This window comes from Branchiostoma floridae, chromosome 5 (genome assembly GCF_000003815.2).
Source record: "Branchiostoma floridae strain S238N-H82 chromosome 5, Bfl_VNyyK, whole genome shotgun sequence".
Taxonomy (NCBI): Eukaryota; Metazoa; Chordata; class Leptocardii; order Amphioxiformes; family Branchiostomatidae; genus Branchiostoma; species Branchiostoma floridae.
This window is the reverse complement of record NC_049983.1, coordinates 28714615-28734621: the sequence shown is the minus strand read 5'-3', so window position 1 is coordinate 28734621 and position 20007 is coordinate 28714615. Positions and strand designations below refer to the sequence as shown.

The following is a 20007-nucleotide window of genomic DNA, read 5'->3' as shown; positions in this document are numbered from 1 at the left end:
GCAAAAGCAGCATGATTGACAGACGTGTTTGCAAGACAAATTAACCCTTAAGCTGCTGGATTTTCAGCTCAGTACACGCTTCCAGTGCTGCAGTTTCCAGAGAATCTCTCTTAGATTGTGAACCAGCTCAGAGCGTAATCCAAAAAGTGCGAGCCATAAAGCAAACGGTACAAAATAGAAAGCCAGATAACAACATCATCTAACAAAACGTAAACAAAAAACATCCGGAGCGGAATATCTGCTTGGAGAGAAGTCGCTGTACACCACCATGTTGTTTTGGTCATTAGCAACTAGTAGTTTAAAAGGTTCAAACTTTGCATCAGTGCAGAAACATCTGCCTCGTCGTTTTTAAACCATCAGCCCTAATTATAAGGCGCCCGGGGCCCAACAAAGCTACGCGCGCGAACTAGTAAACATGTCGTCAAGACTCTACAGAATTCTGCCGACACAAGAAATCGTCAAATCCCTGTGATTCTAGAAATATGAAAACAAAACATGCACCGTACGAAATGTCCCACCCTTTTTGGCTCCGACCTCTTTGAAAGAAAAGTCTAATGTCATGCCCCCGCTTTTAACCGCAAACATCGGGGGTCAATAAGCTTTCGCCGCCGGGCATGTTCTCACCAACGCGTCTTCTTCTTCTACACGGCTGAACCATGCTTTACGCTGTGGGTACACATAAGTTCCGTTCATTTGTAAAGGCTCTCTTTCCACGAGACGGTGAACGACCAATGAACTTGAGGTTATGTGACCCTACAACTGGAGTATTATTCACGATGTAAAGGTATAATTTAGAAGGCAACAAATCTTCTACATTCGCGTATAGAGTTTACGAAGTCAACAGAACATTCAAGTAAATCATTATCAAAGAATGAGCCTATCTTTGGAACATTCTAACAATGGCATGTCCGTAACATGAGAAAGCAAAATGAAAGTCCTGCTGCAGCACCACGGAACACTTATCATTTAATAATTTCTTCATTCTTCCAACACTGATATGTCAAATGTCATCAAGATTTCTCGAGCTATGCTGACAACAGACGAACACAAGCAGACACCCTGGCGAGGATAAAACAGCGTCCTCTTATGACATGGTGCCGACTTTGTTTTCACAACCCTGGGAGGGGACAAGGACCTGCTTCAGCCACTTCATGTCTACTGAGGCCGTGACGGGCCCTGCATGTTCGAGCGTGCGCCTTGCTTTAGTGTGCGCGGGTGGAGATGTGGCCACAATGGCGGTCGTGTTTCAAACCAGCAGCCCCAAGGCGCCCGGGGACCAAAATCCTGGTACGCGTACGCACGCGCGCGAACTAGTAAACATGTCAGGACTCAACAGAATTCTGCCGACATAACATATCCCTGGGACACGTCAAATCCCTGTGATCCTAGAAATATCAACAAAACATGCCCACGTTCTCTTTTCATACGAAAAGTCCCGACCTCTTTGAAAGAAAGCCTTATGTCATGCCCCCACTTTTAACCCCAAACATCATGGGTCAATAAGCTTCCGCCGCAGGCCATGTTCTCAGCAATGCGTCTTCTACTGGTGACATTTTTTTTTCTTGTCTATTTGCTTATGGACAGACGAGGGCAATGCGGCACTGCAACCAAGTTAGTTAATTATATCAACAGTACCACATACACGGTATAGACAGAAGGTAAATGTTGTATTTCTTTTACCTCCCCGAACGAAGTCAGGTACCCACTTCTACACCTGGTGAAGTAAGAAAGGTCGTGTGAAGGGCACAACGTCGGAGGCACGGCGGGTATCGAACTCGGGACCTCTAGATTCCGAGCCGAACGCTCTACCAGTTATGCCGCACACGACGCCATTACTTGTGACACGATTGAGCCATGTTTTACACCGTGGGTTCACAAAAGGTACATTCCATTTTGTACAAAACCTGAGGAATACTCTCCAATTTGTAAAGACTTTTCTCTACTAGAGGGCGAGCCCAGCGAACCCTGTTGAGCAAACCAAAATCCAATATGATGTACGAGGTATCATTTAAGGACAGAAAACCATACAAAACGTAAGAAAGAAAAAACAGATAAAATTCGCTGAGTGACCTGTCAAATATTTGGTCCTAAAAATACAAATACATTTACGTATAGCGTTTTTAAAGTCTACAGAACAAGCAAATCAACAAAGAAATGCGAGTGAAACGAGCTCAGGCACTGTCTATCTTCAAAACTCCCGACGATACAGTACTGAACCTTGCCAAGAACGCCACATATCAAAACTGGAAGGTCTTTTCAATAGGGGTTGTACTAATACCTCCATGGAGCCAGCTCCATGGAGCCAGCTCCATAGAGGTATTAATACAACCCTGCGCCCAACCTCCCACCTCCATGGAGCCAGCTCCACGCACTTTGAATGCATAACCACGTTTCACGTTACCTTCAATAGAATTTATAGTTTTCTTTGAATGCATAAATTGGTTCACGTCACATCAAGAAAAAAATATAGTCCGCTATGGAGACGCCTTGGTAACACATTATTTCACCTCTTCGAATACATAGACAGGTTTCATTTCACCTTCAATAGAATTTTATAGTTTGCTACTCTTGTAAACAATAAAAAAGCCTGCACAGCCACGGCCCACATTCTTTCACCTCTATGCACTTGGAATACATAGACATGTTTCATTTTACCATCAAGAGAAATTTAGAGTTCGATTTCTTGTAAACAACAAACAAGCCCGCACAGCCACGGCGTACATTCTTCCACCTCTACGCACTTTGAATACTATACATGTTTCACGTCACCTCCAAGAGAAATCTATGGCTCGTTTCCCACCAACCTCTGCTTGGAGGGTACGCACAGCCACGGCCCACATTCTTCCACCTCTACGCACTTTGAATACTATACATGTTTCACGTCACCTCCTAGAGAAATGTATGGTTCGCTATATAGCTATTCTTGTAAACAATAGACAAGCCCGCACAGCCACGGCGTACATTCTTCCACCTCTACGCACTTTGAATATTATACATGTTTCACGTCACCTCCAAGAGAAATATATGGTTCGCTATATAGCTATTCTTGTAAACAATACGATTGTTTATTTGCAAAATCATACCCGAGGGCTAATTCCATACACAGTCTCAAGAACTAAGCTAATTGCATATACAGTCTCAGGAACTAAGAGAAGTAAATAGAATAATACTTAAAACTAGTGTCTAATCAACTACAAGATACTATGGATATTGGATACTATTGTCGGGTTTGACTTCTTCTTTGAAGGCAGTGATTAATGAACCTCCCACGTTCTGTAAGATGGTGGGATTTTGTGCTTTTCACCTCCAAGAGAAATATATCGTTCGCTATATAGCTATTCTTGTAAACAATAAACAAGTCCGCACAGCCACGGCGTACATTTTTTCACCTCTACGCACTTTGAATACTATACATGTTTCACAACACCTTCATGAGAAATTGATAGTTCGCTATTCTTGTAAACAATAAACAAGTCCGCACAGCCACGGCCTGCATTCTTTCACCTCCACGCACTTTGAATACTATACATGTTTCAGTCACCTTCAAGAGAAATTTGTTCGCTGTTCTTGTAAACAATAAACAAGCCCGCACAGCCACGACTAGTCTCCAAGCAGACCCTACGGTGCCTTCGAAATAGTATCAAAGCTGGCAAGGCTCCGGTGCCCTTTTGAATAGCCGGCTATCTCCCTTTGGCCGGCTATACTCCTTTGCCAGCTTTGATACTATCTCTAAGGTACCGTAGGGACTGCTTGGAGCCACGGCCTGCATTCTTTCACCTCCACGCACTTTGAATACTATACATGTTTCACGTCACCTTCAAGGGAAATTTGTAGTTTGCTATACTTGTAAACAACAAACAAACAAGCCCGCACACGGTCTTAGATGTTGTTTTCTGAGGTGCTCCTCCAAGTTGTTTTGCTTCATGGGCGCACCATCCTCACAAAGAAGACAGCGACTGTGAAGCAACAACTTTTCATCAAGGTTCCCATCCTGGGGATACGAAATGTGCTTAGAACCCATGGCAGGTTGGGGTTACTCTCACATTTTGAAAACAAAGTTTACTTCGGCAAAACTCTGACGGTCCAAACAGGGAACACACAGGAATGATATTCACAGCCCACGTGAAAACTTGACTGCAAATTATATCCCTGATCCTGTGAACTTTTACTCAGGCCTGGTACATTCGACTCCAGGGGGATTTCTTGCCAAACGCGCGCGCGCACACACACACACATACACACACACACACACACAAACACACACACACACACAAACACACACCAAACACACAATATGGGAATAGATAGCACCTTTATGTGGGAACAATAAAAAATTAAGGGGAATCGACTGCTAGTGTTGACATTATTGTTAAACGAAAAACAGACAGTAAAAAAATACCCCCTAGTACGATAGAACGACCCAAGCAAGCGGCGCCTTTGTGAAATGTAGCATTTTACTTTGTGCTGTCACAAGACCGCCGATATAGAGCTAACATTACCAGGTTAACGTTCTTATCTAAAATCAGATAGTAAATTGTCAATGGTTCATTCCCCAAACCAGTGGCCAGTTTGCCGTCAGTACATAATATATTATCTGCGCTTTGGCTTTGGACGTTTTGTCAAAAGTAATACACAATATAGAATAGGTCGTACCACCAGTTTGTGAGCACTTTGTCCCCCATGGCAGGTTTATAAGTTGGATAAATACGTATCCATACAAGAAATTAGAAAGTCCGACAAAAATGAATAAAAAGACTTCAAATTCATCTCCAAACCCAACCTCTGCTTGGAGGGTATTGTTTACGGGACCGTGTACTGAGGAATGCGACACCTCCCTGCTAATCGGTACAAAGCGTTTTACGGCTTGCCCACCGTGAAACTCCCACCGTGGCTTGTCACAGCCTGTAACTAGCAGCTCACCGACTGATACCGGAGGGGGCCCGGGCAGACAATGCTAGTGCCGGAAAAACAAACAATAAAAAACATGTATGGATATGACCCACCTCTACGAAGAATGTTGCATAGCGGACTAAGATTTTTCCTGTGGTGACGAGAACCAATTGTATACATTCAAAGTTCATAGAGCTGGCTCCATGAAACTTATTTTTCGTTTACAATGGCGGCCCCAAAGCAGACTATATGAATATTTTTTCCTGTGGTGACGAGAACCAATTGTATACATTCAAAGTTCATAGAGCTGGCTCCATGAAACTTGTTTTTCGTTTATAAGGGCGGCCCCATAGCCCCATAGCGGACTATATAAATATTTTTTTCCTGTGGTGACGAGAACCAAATGTATACATTCAAAGTTCGTAGAGCTGGCTCCATGAAACTTGTTTTTCGTTTACAAGGGCGGCCCCATGGCGGACTATATAAAGATTTTTTCCTGTGGTGACGAGAACCAATTGTATACATTCAAAGTTCATAGAGCTGGCTCCATGAAACTTGTTTTTCGTTTACAAGGGCGGCCCCATGGCGGACTAAGATTTTTCCTGTGGTGACGAGAACCAATCGTATACATTCAAAGTTCATAGAGCTGGCTCCATGAAACTTGTTTTTCGTTTACAAGGGCGGCCCCATAGCGGACTATATAAAGATTTTTTCCTGTGGTGACGAGAACCAATTGTATACATTCAAAGTTCATAGAGCTGGCTCCATGAAACTTGTTTTTCGTTTACAAGGGCGGCTCTATAGCTGACTAAGATTTTTCCTATGATGACATGAACTAACTGTATGTATTCAAAGCGAAATATAAATTTCTTTTGAAGGTGACGTGAACCAATTGTATGTATTCAAAGTTCATAGAGCTGGCTTTATGGAGCTGGTAGGTTGGGAGCAGGGTTGTACTAATAGCTCCATGGAGCTGGCTCCATGGAGCTGGCTCCATGGAGCTGGCTCCATGGAGCTATTAGTACAACCCCTTCTCGGTCTTTTACAGTACCATCGGACATCGCTAGGGGGCAATAATCTAATCATTTTTCTTGATTTTTCAACACCTATCGTTATATCAACTGCCATAAAGATTCATCGAGTTATGGTAACTAGACAAATACGCAAGCGCACCAACAGCCGAATACAAGGGTGGTCTATGACCATGTTACAAAGTATTTGGTAACATGTTAGTTTGGTACGTACATGTGACAACATAAAGATAGCTTAACAAAGTAATCACATATTCCAGATTTAAAAAGAATAGTACATTATCTGCAGTGACCTCAGGCGAGACACCGGGAGAAGGTTGAGGTATGGGCAAAAAAGTCCGGAGTGTCGACCGAAGGGTCACTGAACGGTCTACGAGAAGAGAGCGGTAAAAGGGGCGGGTGGGCGGGTGTTTTAGTGCCCTTACTTCCCCAAACGTTAACCCTCTCACGTCTCTCGTACAACACATCCCCGGCAACGGGGACGGCCTGACATATGCTACACCAATCATCTTGTCCGCGGCTGGATCAGCGAATGTTCGGCGGGCCGCCCTGAACTCACCCAACATCTTCTTCTACGCCACATCCCAGCTACCTTTCATGCGGGCTACCACAGTTTTCCAATCCCTGCGATCCAGTGTCTTTCCAAATGAATCCTACTCCTGTAGGCACAAACAAGGCCTAGCCACTTCACCCGCGCTTGACGAACGCAACAATAGACGGGATTCCTTTCCATGTTCCATGTTCCCAGTTCAAGATGTGTTGTCTCCATCTCAGGATGGTGTCAAGCTATTTCTCTTGATGCTGCTTGATAAGTTTCTGAACCGTACAAAACCTCACAAGGTTCAGACGCATTGTGAATTTCCCTTTGGTTCCCAGCTTCATGGGCCTGTCTTTCCATACCCTCTTAGTACTTTTATACCATCAACTTAAAATTAAACACCCTCAAGTCACTTCCGCCCATGTCTCTCTGCTTCTCTAAAGGTCTCCAGCTACCTCCTTCCGACCTCTCCGGCGTAGATCGGCCAAGATATGAGAATACAAGGCTCTAGGCGTATAAAAGGTTCTATGCACAGGTCAGGATGTACAGGTGGTTAATGAGAGCACGTGGACTGCTCCCGACCAGGTGTCGCCTCTTAACGACGCGAAACCCGGTCAGGAGCGATCACGCGCCTCATTTAGAATAGCATTGACTATATCTCAATACGCCGACGGCCAATTATTTGGCCAACATCTCCTTTGCTCAAATAGATACAAATAGACAGAATTTTTATGAAAATCCGCGACGCGTCCGTGAGAAGACTTCCATCTCGCCAGGTCCTCTATGGCTATGGGTTGGCGGAAAAACGAGCGGTGACGCGTCCGTGTGAAGACTACCATGTCTTCAGGTCCTCTATGGCTATGGGTTGGCGGGACAACGAGCGGCGACGCGCCCGTGTGAAGACTACCATGTCGCCGGGTCCTCTATGGCTATGGGTTGGTGGGAAACGAGCGCGACGCGCCCGTGTGAAGACTACCATGTAGTCAGGTCCTCTATGGCTATGGGTTGGCGGGACAACGAGCGGCGACGCGCCCGTGTGAAGACTACCATGTCGTCAGGTCCTCTATGGCCTATGGCTATGGGTTGGCGGGAAAACGAGCGGCGACGCGCCCGTGTGAAGACTACCATCTCGCCGGGTCCTCTATGGCTATGGGTTGGCGGGAAAACGAGCGGCGACGCGCCCGTGTGAAGACTACCATGTCGTCAGGTCCTCTATGGCTATGGGTTGGCGGGACAACAAGTCGCGACGCGCCCGTGTGAAGACTACCATCTCGTCAGGTCCTCTATGGCTATTGGTTGGTGGGAAAACGAGCGGCGACGCGCCCGTGTGAAGACTACCATGTCGTCAGGTCCTCTATGGCTATGGGTTGGCGGGACAACAAGTCGCGACGCGCCCGTGTGAAGACTACCATCTCGTCAGGTCCTCTATGGCTATGGGTTGGCGGGACAACGAGCGGCGACGCGCCCGTGAGAAGACTACCATGTCGTCAGGTCCTCTATGGCTATGGGTTGGCGGGACAACGAGCGGCGACGCGCCCGTGTGAAGACTACCATCTCATCAGGTCCTCTATGGCTATGGGTTGGCGGGAAAACGAGCGGCGACGCGCCCGTGTGAAGACTTCCATCTCGCCGGGTCCTCTATGGCTATGGGTTGGCGGGACAACGAGCGGCGACGCGCCCGTGTGAAGACTACCATCTCATCAGGTCCTCTATGGCTATGGGTTGGCGGGACAACGAGCGGTGACGCGTCCGTGTGAAGACTACCATGTCGTCAGGTCCTCTATGGCTATGGGTTGGCGGGAAAACAAGCGGCGACGCGCCCGTGTGAAGACTACCATGTCGTCAGGTCCTCTATGGCTATGGGTTGGCGGGAAAACAAGTCGCGACGCGCCCGTGTGAAGACTACCATGTCGTCAGGTCCTCTATGGCTATGGGTTGGCGGGAAAACAAGTCGCGACGCGTCCGTGAGAAGACTACCATGTCGTCAGGTCCTCTATGGCTATGGTTTGGCGGGACAACGAGTCGCGACGCGCCCGTGTGAAGACTACCATGTCGTCAGGTCCTCTATGGCTATGGGTTGGCGGGAAAACAAGTCGCGACGCGGGACAACAAGCCGCGTCGGGCGTGGCGTAACTGGTAGAGCGTTCGACTCGGAATCTATAGGTCTTGAGTTTGATCGGTAAAAATGGGTACCTGACTTCGGTCGGGGAGGTAAAAGACTACATTTATCTTCTGTCTGTATCATGTATGTGGCACTGTTAATATGAATTTAAAAAACTTGAGTGCGGTGCGATATTGTCCTTGTCTGTCCAAAAGCAAATAGAAAAAAAAAGAAAAAAGCCATGACGCGTCCTGCAAAGCCGACCGTCAGCGTTGGAAACCGCGATCTCCTCCTGTCCTAAGGTTGGCGGACACCAAGCCGCGACGCGCTCTGCCGTGCATCTCACACCTCGCCGCGCCTTCTGTGCGACTGCAACGTGGCCACAGTGGTGTGTGGGTCGTGGCAATCGTCGGAGCTCGCCTTTTTTCGTGACAGGACGACACACGACGGCGGCAGCCTAGAAAAAAACCTCCAAGGCCCGACTTGTTCACGTCGCCAGGAAAGGCCCCGTGATATGCACCGTAGGGTAGGTTATCGTCAGCCGTGGAAATACCTATTCTCCCGGTCGGTGCGTGAAGCTAAGGGCACCACCCACCGTAGAGTTGGCTATCGTCAGCCGTGGAGACAGTTAAAATACGTTTTCTCCCGATCAGTACGTGAGGAAACAGCGCCATGTGGCCACAGCCAATCGGTGACCGTGAAAGTCAACAAGTTACGTCTTTTCTGTAGTGCCAGACCATCTTGGATCGCGTTTTCCGTGTCTGGCTACGTACTCTAGACAGTAAACATGTATTGGACACTTTTAAATCTGAGATAAAATTTGGTTTCTGCATTGTATATTCACTGGATCCGAAGGATGTAAAACCAAATAAAAGAAAAACAAAGTCTTGATAGAAAATCGTAGTGCGGGTAGCTAAACCACGAGAGAAGCAAAAGTAGTAGGAATAAGCACGATTAACTTCAAATATAAGAACAGAATGAAAATAACCACGGAAAACAGTGCCGATAGAAAACATATGACGTCGCGGTACACGGTCTTTACTCACAGTTGTGTGTTGCTTGGCTTTCCTGGCGGGATTGGCAACCGACGTGCTGGCAACGGTTGCTGCTCGGATAAGCGTCGGTCCTTCCCACCGACGGCGCACGCACTATCTGTCCGGGGGCGGTTGATGAAGACTTCGGTGCAGGGACGTCTCTGAGCTGGTTTCTCTCCGCGGTCTGACGCAAGCTGCAGGCCAGACCTTCTTTTCTAGCCTGTCTGCAAGTCTCCTCCCCTTCCTGTCTCCCACGTGTTGACGGGAATTCCGAGGAGCCAGATACATCACACTTCGAGGCAGTCACGGAATCCGAGTATTCGTCGACAATCAGATGTGGTGTTCTGGGTATACTAGTATCTCCTCCCCCACAAAAACGATACATCACAACTACTAAAAATGACAGGTCCGAGTGACATCATTGTTCCCTCAAGCAGATACGCGGTAGCAGTTGCTAGTCACTACCAGGCTCTCGCGAGGGTCGGAAGCAGCAGAAATTGGCCACAATAAGGGGTGCTACCTTACAAAAGGAGTCAGCTGACCGTAGAAGGTCCAACTGGCCATTAGAACATCTAGAGCCGATCAACTTCCTATGCACGCCATTCCCACTGTTTGCTGAGTTAAACAGATTTTGCGGATAATAATTTACTACATTTATTATTTACGATTATTCTGTTCTAATAAAATTTCGAAGCCTTTGTGATATGGCTTTTTATATCATACCTGTGAAGCGAAAACGTTCGATACAGGTGTCAGAGATACAGGTGTACGAGATAAGGACTTATTTTGATAGAGCGCGGCCTGGCCATCCAAAACAAGTATATGGAAAACATCACTCTACATTTGGTACATCAGTCCTAAACAAGCATTTAAAATGAAAGGTAGGCAATGATATGCCATACACTATATTGGCACAAAGATTTGATTTGAACAGATCTCAAAGCGTTAAGCTAACGAATGAAGCGTTAACTTGTTTTATGAGCGATTAGAATATACAGAAAAAGCACACATGTCTACGGAACCTCGGTGGTTATGAAGAACAGAAAAAAAAGTTAGCAAAAGATTTGCCCCTCCTTAACGGTGGTTTGTGTTAAAACGTCTCTTCAAGGACCATCTTCATGACAGCTAGCAAAAATGATCTAGGAACGTTACCCCAAGGGCGCCTTTTTCATGGTCACAAAGAATGTTAGTGACGGCAACCAGACAGTTCGGCGAGCTTAGGTCGAGCTTAGACTCAACCAAGCATGTGAGAACTTTGGTAAAAACTTGGAAAGATCGTCCCCTTTAATGCTCTCACAAACACGAGTACTAAAGAGAAACAACCCCTTTTCGAACAAAAGTAATTTTGGAGACAAATTGTCCACATTATTTGATGGTAGACCACGAAATCCGTGATATATGATTACAGAACCAATACAAACTAGTACAGTATAGTTAAAGTAATAATTAAAGACGAAAATAACCACACACAAAACACATTCACATGCACACACACAGATATAAACTCGGCACAAAAAGTTTGGAATATTAAATTTGGCTGATCATATTTCCGTTGTTTCTGCATCAATTTTAATGTGTTATATATCAATAGAAAGCGTGTGTGATTTCCTTTCATATGGTATCAAACTCCTTATGGCTATAAATTCTTGGAACGAGCACCAGGGCTACTTACGTCAGTGGGTCACGAAAAAAAAGTGCCCAAATTTCAATTTTTGTGTTCAACTCTGTATCATCCTGCTGGTATGGGTGTGGGTGTCAATGATTCAATTTACCCTTTTTTTCACGTAATCTTTGGTATACAGAGCATCCAAGTTCATCTTTAACATTTGAGAAGAGTATGTGTGCCCTTTTGGCTGTTGATGACCGAATCGAGGTGTGGAGGCGGCAAGGAGAATGCCACGCTGACTGTCGCACGGATAGAGCGTAACAGCGCGTAGCGCTTGGTGGAGGCAGTGTCATGGTGTGGTGTATGTATGGCTGCCACAGGAAAAACGAAGTTCACCCTCATCCCAGACAAGACAACCTCAATGCTGTGAGATACAGGGACACCATTTTCCATGCAGTCGCAATGTCATACCTCGTCAGCGTGTGTGGGGGACCAAATGCAATTCTGCATGTGTTAGACCGTCACACAGAGCAAGGATCAATGCAGACTGTGGACGGGCAGTGTAATCTTACAGAATGTCATTCGACCCCATATTGAAGGGTTAAGACATTGCGACTGAATACTGAATGGAGAATGGTGTCCCTGTATCTCACGGTATTGAGGTTGTCTTGTCTGGGATGATAGCCAACCTTGTTTTTCCTGTGGCAGCCATACATACACCACAACAAGCGCTACGCGCTGTTACACCCATACAAGCAGGATGATACAGAGTTGAACACAAAAATTGAAATTTGGGCACATTTTTTTCGTGACCCACTGACGTAAGTAACCCTGGTGCTCTTTTCACGAATTTAAAATCATGAGGAGTTTGATACCATATAAAAGGAAATCACACACGCTTTCTATTGATATATAACACATTAAAATTGATGCAAAAACAACGGAAATATGATCAGCCAGAGTTTATATTCCAAACTTTTTGTGCCGAGTTTAGATACATAGAAACATAAATATACACACAAACACCACATAGGCACTCACACACACACACGCACACAATGTACATTTACACACACACACACACACACACACACACAGACACACTGGTTTAAACACACACAGATATACAAATACACACATTAACACACGCACATACACACACAAACCCTTAGACTAATTAAAGAATCATCACAGACGCATCATGGATGCAACTCGAACTGTACTCAGGTGATATGTATGTGACCGAGGTTTGGCCGCTTCCATTGTTGTTTTTTTGTGTCATCTACAGACGGGTGCGGGCTTTATGATGGAGTCTCCTTTTAAAATAAGCACCTCTCCCTACGCGTCATAGGGGGTACCTGGGTACATGGCACGTTTCGAGGAGGGGAGAGATTGAGCAACGCACATGTTAACTTGTTGGAATACCCAAGGTCGACCGTAGAAGGCCCAAATGGCCACAAGTACATTTAGAGCCGGTGAACTTCTCATGCACGCCATTCCCCGGTTTGTTTATTTCAACAGTTCTGCGTCTAAAGGTTTTGGGGAAACTACGAGTTTCGTGTGGAAAGAAAGCCACTTGGTCGCAGCGTCGAGCGTGAGAACTGGGCGTAGGCGTTGAGCGAGGTCGGAGGGAACAAAAGGTAGATGTCCTTTAGTTGGGGCATCGGTATTTCGTTAGGGGCATCTGTGACATTTTGATTGACTGAGGATATGCAGCTCATTAGCTTTATCGCTTTTTGATCATTCTGTTTTTCCCATAACTTTTTTTTGTAAAATTGCTAACAGCAGCTGAGCATTCTGACACTTGGAATTCTTACGCGTCTCAAATATAGCATCTTCAAATTTATAATATGGTGGCGTCTTGTGTGGCGTAAATGGTTCTGTTGGGATCTGAACCTAGAAGAGCCAGAAGTCCCGGGTTCGATACAATGTCCTTAGGAAAGGCACAGCCTTCCTCACTCCAGCTAGGTGTACAGATGGGTACCTGCAGGAAACTAACGCCTTTTGGGAGAAATTGGGCAGCACGAGGCCAAGTCAACTCAATTGCAGGGATTTCATCCAATTTTAGTTGAATGTCAAGGACTGACAGCGGTGCTAATTTTATGCTAGGGTCATGCCTCCTCGTAATGTAGAGCTCGCAGAATTTTAAATTAAGCACCTCGCCTTTGTTCTTATGAAGTGACATTTCCCTTTAGAGATCTTCATCACCAGACGCGACGACTTAACCATAGATGGTCGCACCTAGCCGTTACTTGTTTCATGCGTTTTTAATTGGGCAGCACGAGGCCAAGTCAACTCAATTGCAGGGATTTCATCCAATTTTAGTTGAATGTCAAGGACTGACAGCGCTGCCAATTGTATCCATGCTTTATCAAGGATCGTCTTTTCTCAAACTACGGATATTCCAGAGCTTCGACGTCGGACTTACGGCGGATCATAAGCAGCCTGTGACAGAACCAGCCGCCCGTATGGGTCTAAGACAGCATTTCCGTAACAAAATAGATGACTTTGGTACGACACCTGCACGGCGTGCTTGCAACCGTAAGACAGTTTTACGACGAATGTCATCAGGCTGTGAGTTTCATCGTACCATCCAACTTCTATCGGGGCTCCTTGCATTCTGTGCCGTGAAAATCGGTGCAGCCAGGGCAAGGAGCCCCAGCGGAAATCGAGTGGCACCAAGGTTAGCCCTACACTACCTTATAAAGATGAGACTTGGATAGATGTTAACGCCTTTTGTAAACGAGTCAGGCGTTGCCCTTTTAATACCACGCATTGAAGAATACAAAAATACACTCCTTTATTGAGTCCGGGGTAATGAAGGTTAAAACTGGGTAGCAAAAGTTTGCCTCCTTCATCTTAACGTTGGTTTGTGTTGAAACATCGAGTTCAGGGCAAATCTAACGTAATTCTTAGGGTCATATTTCTAAGCCACAAAGAATGACAGTGACGGCAACCAAGGACCCCGGGTACATACAGGCCCGAGTGTTCTATACGAATGCTCGGTGAGCTGAAAACCAGGTGTGCAGAAGGGAGATGTCCTGAACAAGAACGGAGTTAAGATGGTGCTCGTGTGTGATAATGTCGGTATTGTTGTGAAAGATTCGCTTTTAGAACCATAACGAGAATCAACCAAGCATGTGAGATCTTTTTTAACGTGGATTTCTTTAGTTGAAAACATTCAAGGTCATGTTATTACAAGTCTCACAAACCAACAGCACTAAAGAGACGCGATGCTTCTCTAAATAAATGTGATTTGGGAGAAAACTGACTCGACATTACTTGATTTACGATTATAGAACCGATAGAAATTAGTATAGTAGAGTATACTATTATAATAGTGTGGTATAGTACAATACAGTATAGTATAGTATATAGTATAGTATATTTTTGTATAGGTAATATTTTCCAACACAATAGTTGACCCATCAAATTTTCACAACATCTCACAAACCATGAGATATATTTTTAGTTTCCTGGCCGGGCCGGGTTGGGAATTGGGACCTAGGCCTAAGCATGGAATGGTCAGCATGATTAGCCCGGCCTGCGTGTTCCAACAAAAGTTTATCCCTGGCTAAACAAAAACGTTACTCCCTGAGGAAAAACAATATTTTCTAAAATCAGCTCCCAGTCCCCGCCTACTAACCAAGAGGGAAATTTTCTGACTTTCGTACAATTGTGATTGAAGTTTATGTTTTCGTTTAGCCACCGATGGACCACAGCGACACACAGAAACGCACAGACGCAGACACGGACACACACATGCACACACATGCACACACACACACAAACACACACACACACATGCACACACATGCACAGACATGCACAGACACTTACACATACACACATGCATGCACACAAACACACATGCACACACACACACACATGAACACACGCATACACACACATAATCACACACACACAGATACACACAGACACACACGCGCGCGCACGGATATAATGGACACATATATAGCAAAACTTCAGATGCGTTTGATTTTATGCGACTAACAAACACGAATTCAGAGAAGACTTATTCACCTCAACCATTGAAACCGAAAGCCGAACTAAAATCTGGACAAATTTAGTTTTCAACTTAAAACCCACCCTATCACCTAACCAAGCCTTCTAGCCATTCCCCGGGGTTCCAGACGGGGAGTCCTCGGCAGGGTGAGCTTCTATCCCCGCCGGCCAGCTAAGCTCATCCCGGTGATTTCGCCTGACTGATTCCAACTAAGAGGGCCTTCGGGGTGGAGGCGGGGCTGAGGCAGAATTTCCTCGGGGTATGTTACAGTTCGTGCCGAAGAGCTGGCTCTTGTGGGCCCTGAAGTTTATCCGGAGATTAGGTTGGCCGGATAAACTCCTTGGTCAGCTTTATGATACCTTATGCCACGTAGAAAATGGTGGGAGATTTGTGGTTAGTAACTTCCTTGGGCTAACAAGTATCTACAAGATATGCTGAATATTCCAAAATCACCATTTATATTGCATTTTCTGACTTTGGACATCCTAAAAAAGAGAAAAATGGTCTTTTGTTACCTCAAAGCATGTCGTCCGTATGAAAGTTTCTGTTGAAAATTATTCTTTGATAGTGCAATATTATCTATTTAGTTGCAACCTTGTTTTCCTATGATTAAATTGCCTGCTTTTTCTTCCTTTTTAAAGACTTTCATAAATCTCACTTTTACCAACTACTTGATCGTACCATGCTCCTGACGCCCTGAAGAAAAATAAAATCTGTTTAACCCAAACTTTCCAAGGATTTCATGTCAATCTTATCAGGTTTATACAATAACGTTTAACATTTTCCTTTGTATCTATTTCAACAACTTTAGACACTTTCAACGAAAGTCTAATGATTCTCATTAGTTTACAAAATGTTTTCTCACGTTGTCGAGCTATTTTAGTGTGCGTCTATTCAACTCTTCTATAACTGCTACATTGCTACGACCCGTCTGACTCCAAGGTAGTATTGCAAATTTGTTACGTATGTACGTACTATATCTTATTGCATATAAGTGTAAAATCCCCGCAAACGTCACATTTATACACCATAAGGAATAATTTCCACACCGACTTTGAAACTAGATTTATAAGGTGGGTGCGTAATGTGAGTGTCCGTTTCTGTGCCATAACGCCTGAGAGAAACACTTTCAATAATGGTTAACGTATGATCACAAGGTTGGAAAACTTTCACGAAAGAACCCACTCGGGTAGTGGGTGCTTTGCCTGTTTCTACACTCGGCACAAAAAGTTTGGAATATCAACTTTGGTATATCATATTTCCGTTATTTATGGATCAATTTCAATGTATTATATATCAATACAAAGCTTGTGTGATTTTCTTTCCTATGGTATCAAATTATCATGATGGTAAACAGATTAAACGAGCACAAGGCCTGCTTACATGAGTGGGTCACGAAAAAAAAGTGCCCAAATTCCCCTGCTTCTGTTCAACATTGTACCGTACTGTTGATATTGGCGCGTGTGTCACTGGTTCAATCAATCATTTTTTCACCTCACACTTGGTATACGGAACATACAAGGTTTTAGCACGCTTAGAGTAGAGTATATCTGCCCCTTCGATAGTCGGATGTACAAATCAAAGCGCGGATGCGGCAAGGAGAACCGCACGCTGACACGACAAGAGTAACTTTTGGCATTTGGTGGTGGAGGCAGCGTCATGGTGTAGGGCGGTATAACCGCCATAGGAAAAACAAGACTCGTCATCATTCCAGGCAACTTCAATGTGGTGAGATATAGGGACACCATCCTCCATCCAGTAGCAAAATCCTACCTCTTCAATATTGGACCAAATGCCATTCTGCAAGATGACAACACCAGCTGCAGTCCACACAGAGAAAGGACCATTGGATGCTGGAGTACAGTCTTAGGGAATAGCCTTCCTATGGCTTATGGCTAGCACTCGATTGATCACCTTTTGCCATGGTTCAGATTTTTTGCTTGAATAAAGAGTAACAGTAGCTTTGATTGACATGTCCTGTTTATTCAACTTGCCTTCATTCACAAGTCAATACCGACGGAAGAAAATGAGCAGAATGGAGTGATTGACTTTACTCTTTAGAAGGGTAATTTTGACACTTTATCTTTAGGACCCCCTTTACGTAAGCAGGCCTGGTGCTCGTTCCATGAATTTACACTCATAAAATACTCTACTCAGATATGCCAAAAAGAAACTTAGATGTTCTGTATACCAAACGTTAGGTGAAAAAGGGAATGATTGAATCATTGTCACCCGCGGCCATAACAACCGGACGATACAGTTTTGAACAAAAACGGGGGGATTTGGGCACTTTTTTTTCGTGACCCACTCACGTTAGCAGGCCTAGTGTATGTTCCATGAGTTAACAATGATAATGAGTTTCATACCATTGGAACGAAAATCATGCAAGCTTTCTATTGATATATAATATATTGAAATTGATGCAGAAACAACAGAAATATGATCAACCGAAGTTGATATTCCAAACTTTTTGTGCTGAGTGTAGTTTCCTTGAAATGTTGCACACCCTTGTTACAGACACCTTTCTTCTTAAATCAGTTTCTAAAATTCCTTTAGGATCCCTAGGTGCCACAAATTTTTTACACAAGTGGCAGTTAGACAGGCCTCCAACCGATCTCACAGTTTGGAGGCGGTAAAATGTCTGCTGCGATCTATTCATGCGTGAAAAGGTCACGGAGTTATCCGACCTGTCGGCAGCTGTTTGCGAAGCGATGATGTTCGATCACCTGGAAACTTGCTCGTTAACAGATTTGTTTTCTTACCAGCGAAATATCAGCAGGGAACATTTTATATATAGAAGTTCGCCTTTGGAAGGAAATTGGATCCCATTTTTAAACAATGTTCTTCAATTTCAGACAATAAGGTAAATATATTAGAACAGTTGTAAATGGTTAGGCCAGATCAGCTAAATGTTGTTTATCATTTGACATCTCATGAACATTCGAACACAGGCTGTTTAAAAGCTCATCCACAGAATGTACCAAACACATCCGTATTGAAAAGACGTGCTCCGGTAAAGACTAGTAAGCAGTCCACACACAGAGGTTCCAAAATGGTCGTGTCTAGAAGAAAATCTCCAGCCAGGTTAGGGCTGTATAATGTACCAAGTGAAGGTTTGATGTAAGATTTCCCCTTCAGGGAACTAGAATAGAACAGCTACATCACACATAAAACAAGGGACTAACGCTCAAACTTTAACCCATTAGATATGCTATACATCAGTCAACTTCTGTTGTAGCACAGCTGAATTAAAAGAGACATTCCAGCCTCCACATTTATAGAACCAATTGTAAAGAACTACAACACGCACCATTGTTGTTCTCTGCTCTCTTGAAGCAAGTTTTCTGTCCAAGTCACCGGACGTATTCCTAAGTCGGAGATGACCTCCACACGTCACCCATAATCCATGCATCGCTTGTCGTCCAGAGCACATGGTAAATCTCTAACTGGCGAAGGAAATAACCTATCCATAGTCAACACTTCACAAGTTGCCAAAAACATTGATCAGTTAGAAGGAACATGGCGGCAACCGACCTTCTATAAAACTTTAAGTTGAAAAACCGGTTGTACACAAGGTCGCTTATCGTGCAGGTACATTAACGACATCTAGCGGTCTCGTGCACCACTACATGTGCCACCAAATGACTCATTGACAACTTGTGCGGAACAACATCTGTATCTGTATCTGTATCTATATGTAAATAGCCGGTAAAACCGCCGTTCAGCGTAACACACCAGCTTCGCAGGCACGCGGCGCAGCAGCAGTTGGTTATGTTACAACGAACAACCTGTCACACCTAACTTTTGCACATCTATCTGCAAGTGTTCTTTAAAACTACCAAAAGAAGATGTCCCTACTGTACTTGGTGATAACGAATTCCACTCTACGATAGTTCTGGGAAAGTACGAATTTTTGAACACATCAATTCTAGGTTGGTAACTCTGGTACTTGAAGTCACTGCTGTTTCTTGTTCTTTGTTCAGCCGGTATTAGATACTTATCAGTCGGTACGTCCACCAGTTTATTGGTCATTTTGTACATCATGCAAAGTCTGGACATTTTCCTTCTGTCTTCAAGTGACTTCCACTGCAAATCTGTTTTCATTTTGGTAACACTAGAATCCCTGTTATAGTTGTTTGTGCAGAATCGGGCAGCTTGGTTCTGTACCCTTTCAAGTTTATCTTTGTCTTTCTTTGTATACGGGTTCAATACTGTAGCGGTATATTCAAGGTTAGGTCTTACTAGTGACGTGTATGCAAGTCATTCTACCCTGGCTGGGCATGCCCACAAGTTGCGTTTGATCACTCCCAATGTCTGCTTAGCCTAGGTTATTATTTCATTAACATGGACACCCCACTTCAGCCCAGTTGTTAACGTAACACCTAGGTGTGGTTGTTTTTTTGTGGTTTCTAATGTCTGACCACAAAACTGGTAATGAGACACATTTGGTGTGCGTTTGTTCGTTATGTGTATGATATAGCACTTATCAGGATTGAACTGCATAAGCCATTTCCTTTGCAATTCTTCCAGGGTGTTCAGACGTAAGGGTGCGAAATAGACTCCTGGTGGATTTACTTTCTGGAAATACTTTGATACCCAGTAACATGATGAGTATAAACGTTGGTATAAAACTTATATTTACAGGCAGATAATGCAGTCTTCTACCATATCTATGAGACAACAATAAATGTTTGAGTAAATGGTAAATGTGGGAACTAGAGATCCCCCACACATCAGAAGAGCCGTGGCAGCACAACGAGAGAAACTGAAACAAGACACT

At 44.4% G+C, this 20007-nt stretch overlaps 2 protein-coding genes across 7 annotated transcripts in view; one reads left to right on the top strand and one right to left on the bottom strand.

Annotated features, from left to right (window-relative positions):
- Positions 1-20007, top strand: part of LOC118416885 (creatine kinase, flagellar-like) — a 778750-nt gene that overhangs the window by 329862 nt on the left and 428881 nt on the right.
- LOC118416888 (uromodulin-like) overlaps positions 1-20007 on the bottom strand; it is a 59376-nt gene that overhangs the window by 11544 nt on the left and 27825 nt on the right. For 3 of the 6 annotated variants that reach the window (XR_004831275.1, XR_004831276.1, XM_035822166.1), the window contains exon 1: positions 9607-10033. The exons of 1 other annotated variant lie outside the window; for it this stretch is intronic. The gene's annotated coding sequence lies outside the window, so the exon portion shown is untranslated. Of the gene's footprint in view, positions 1-9606; positions 10036-18537; positions 18749-20007 lie in introns of those variants that run through there. 2 more of the 6 variants (XR_004831277.1, XM_035822167.1) reach the window with 2 other exon arrangements.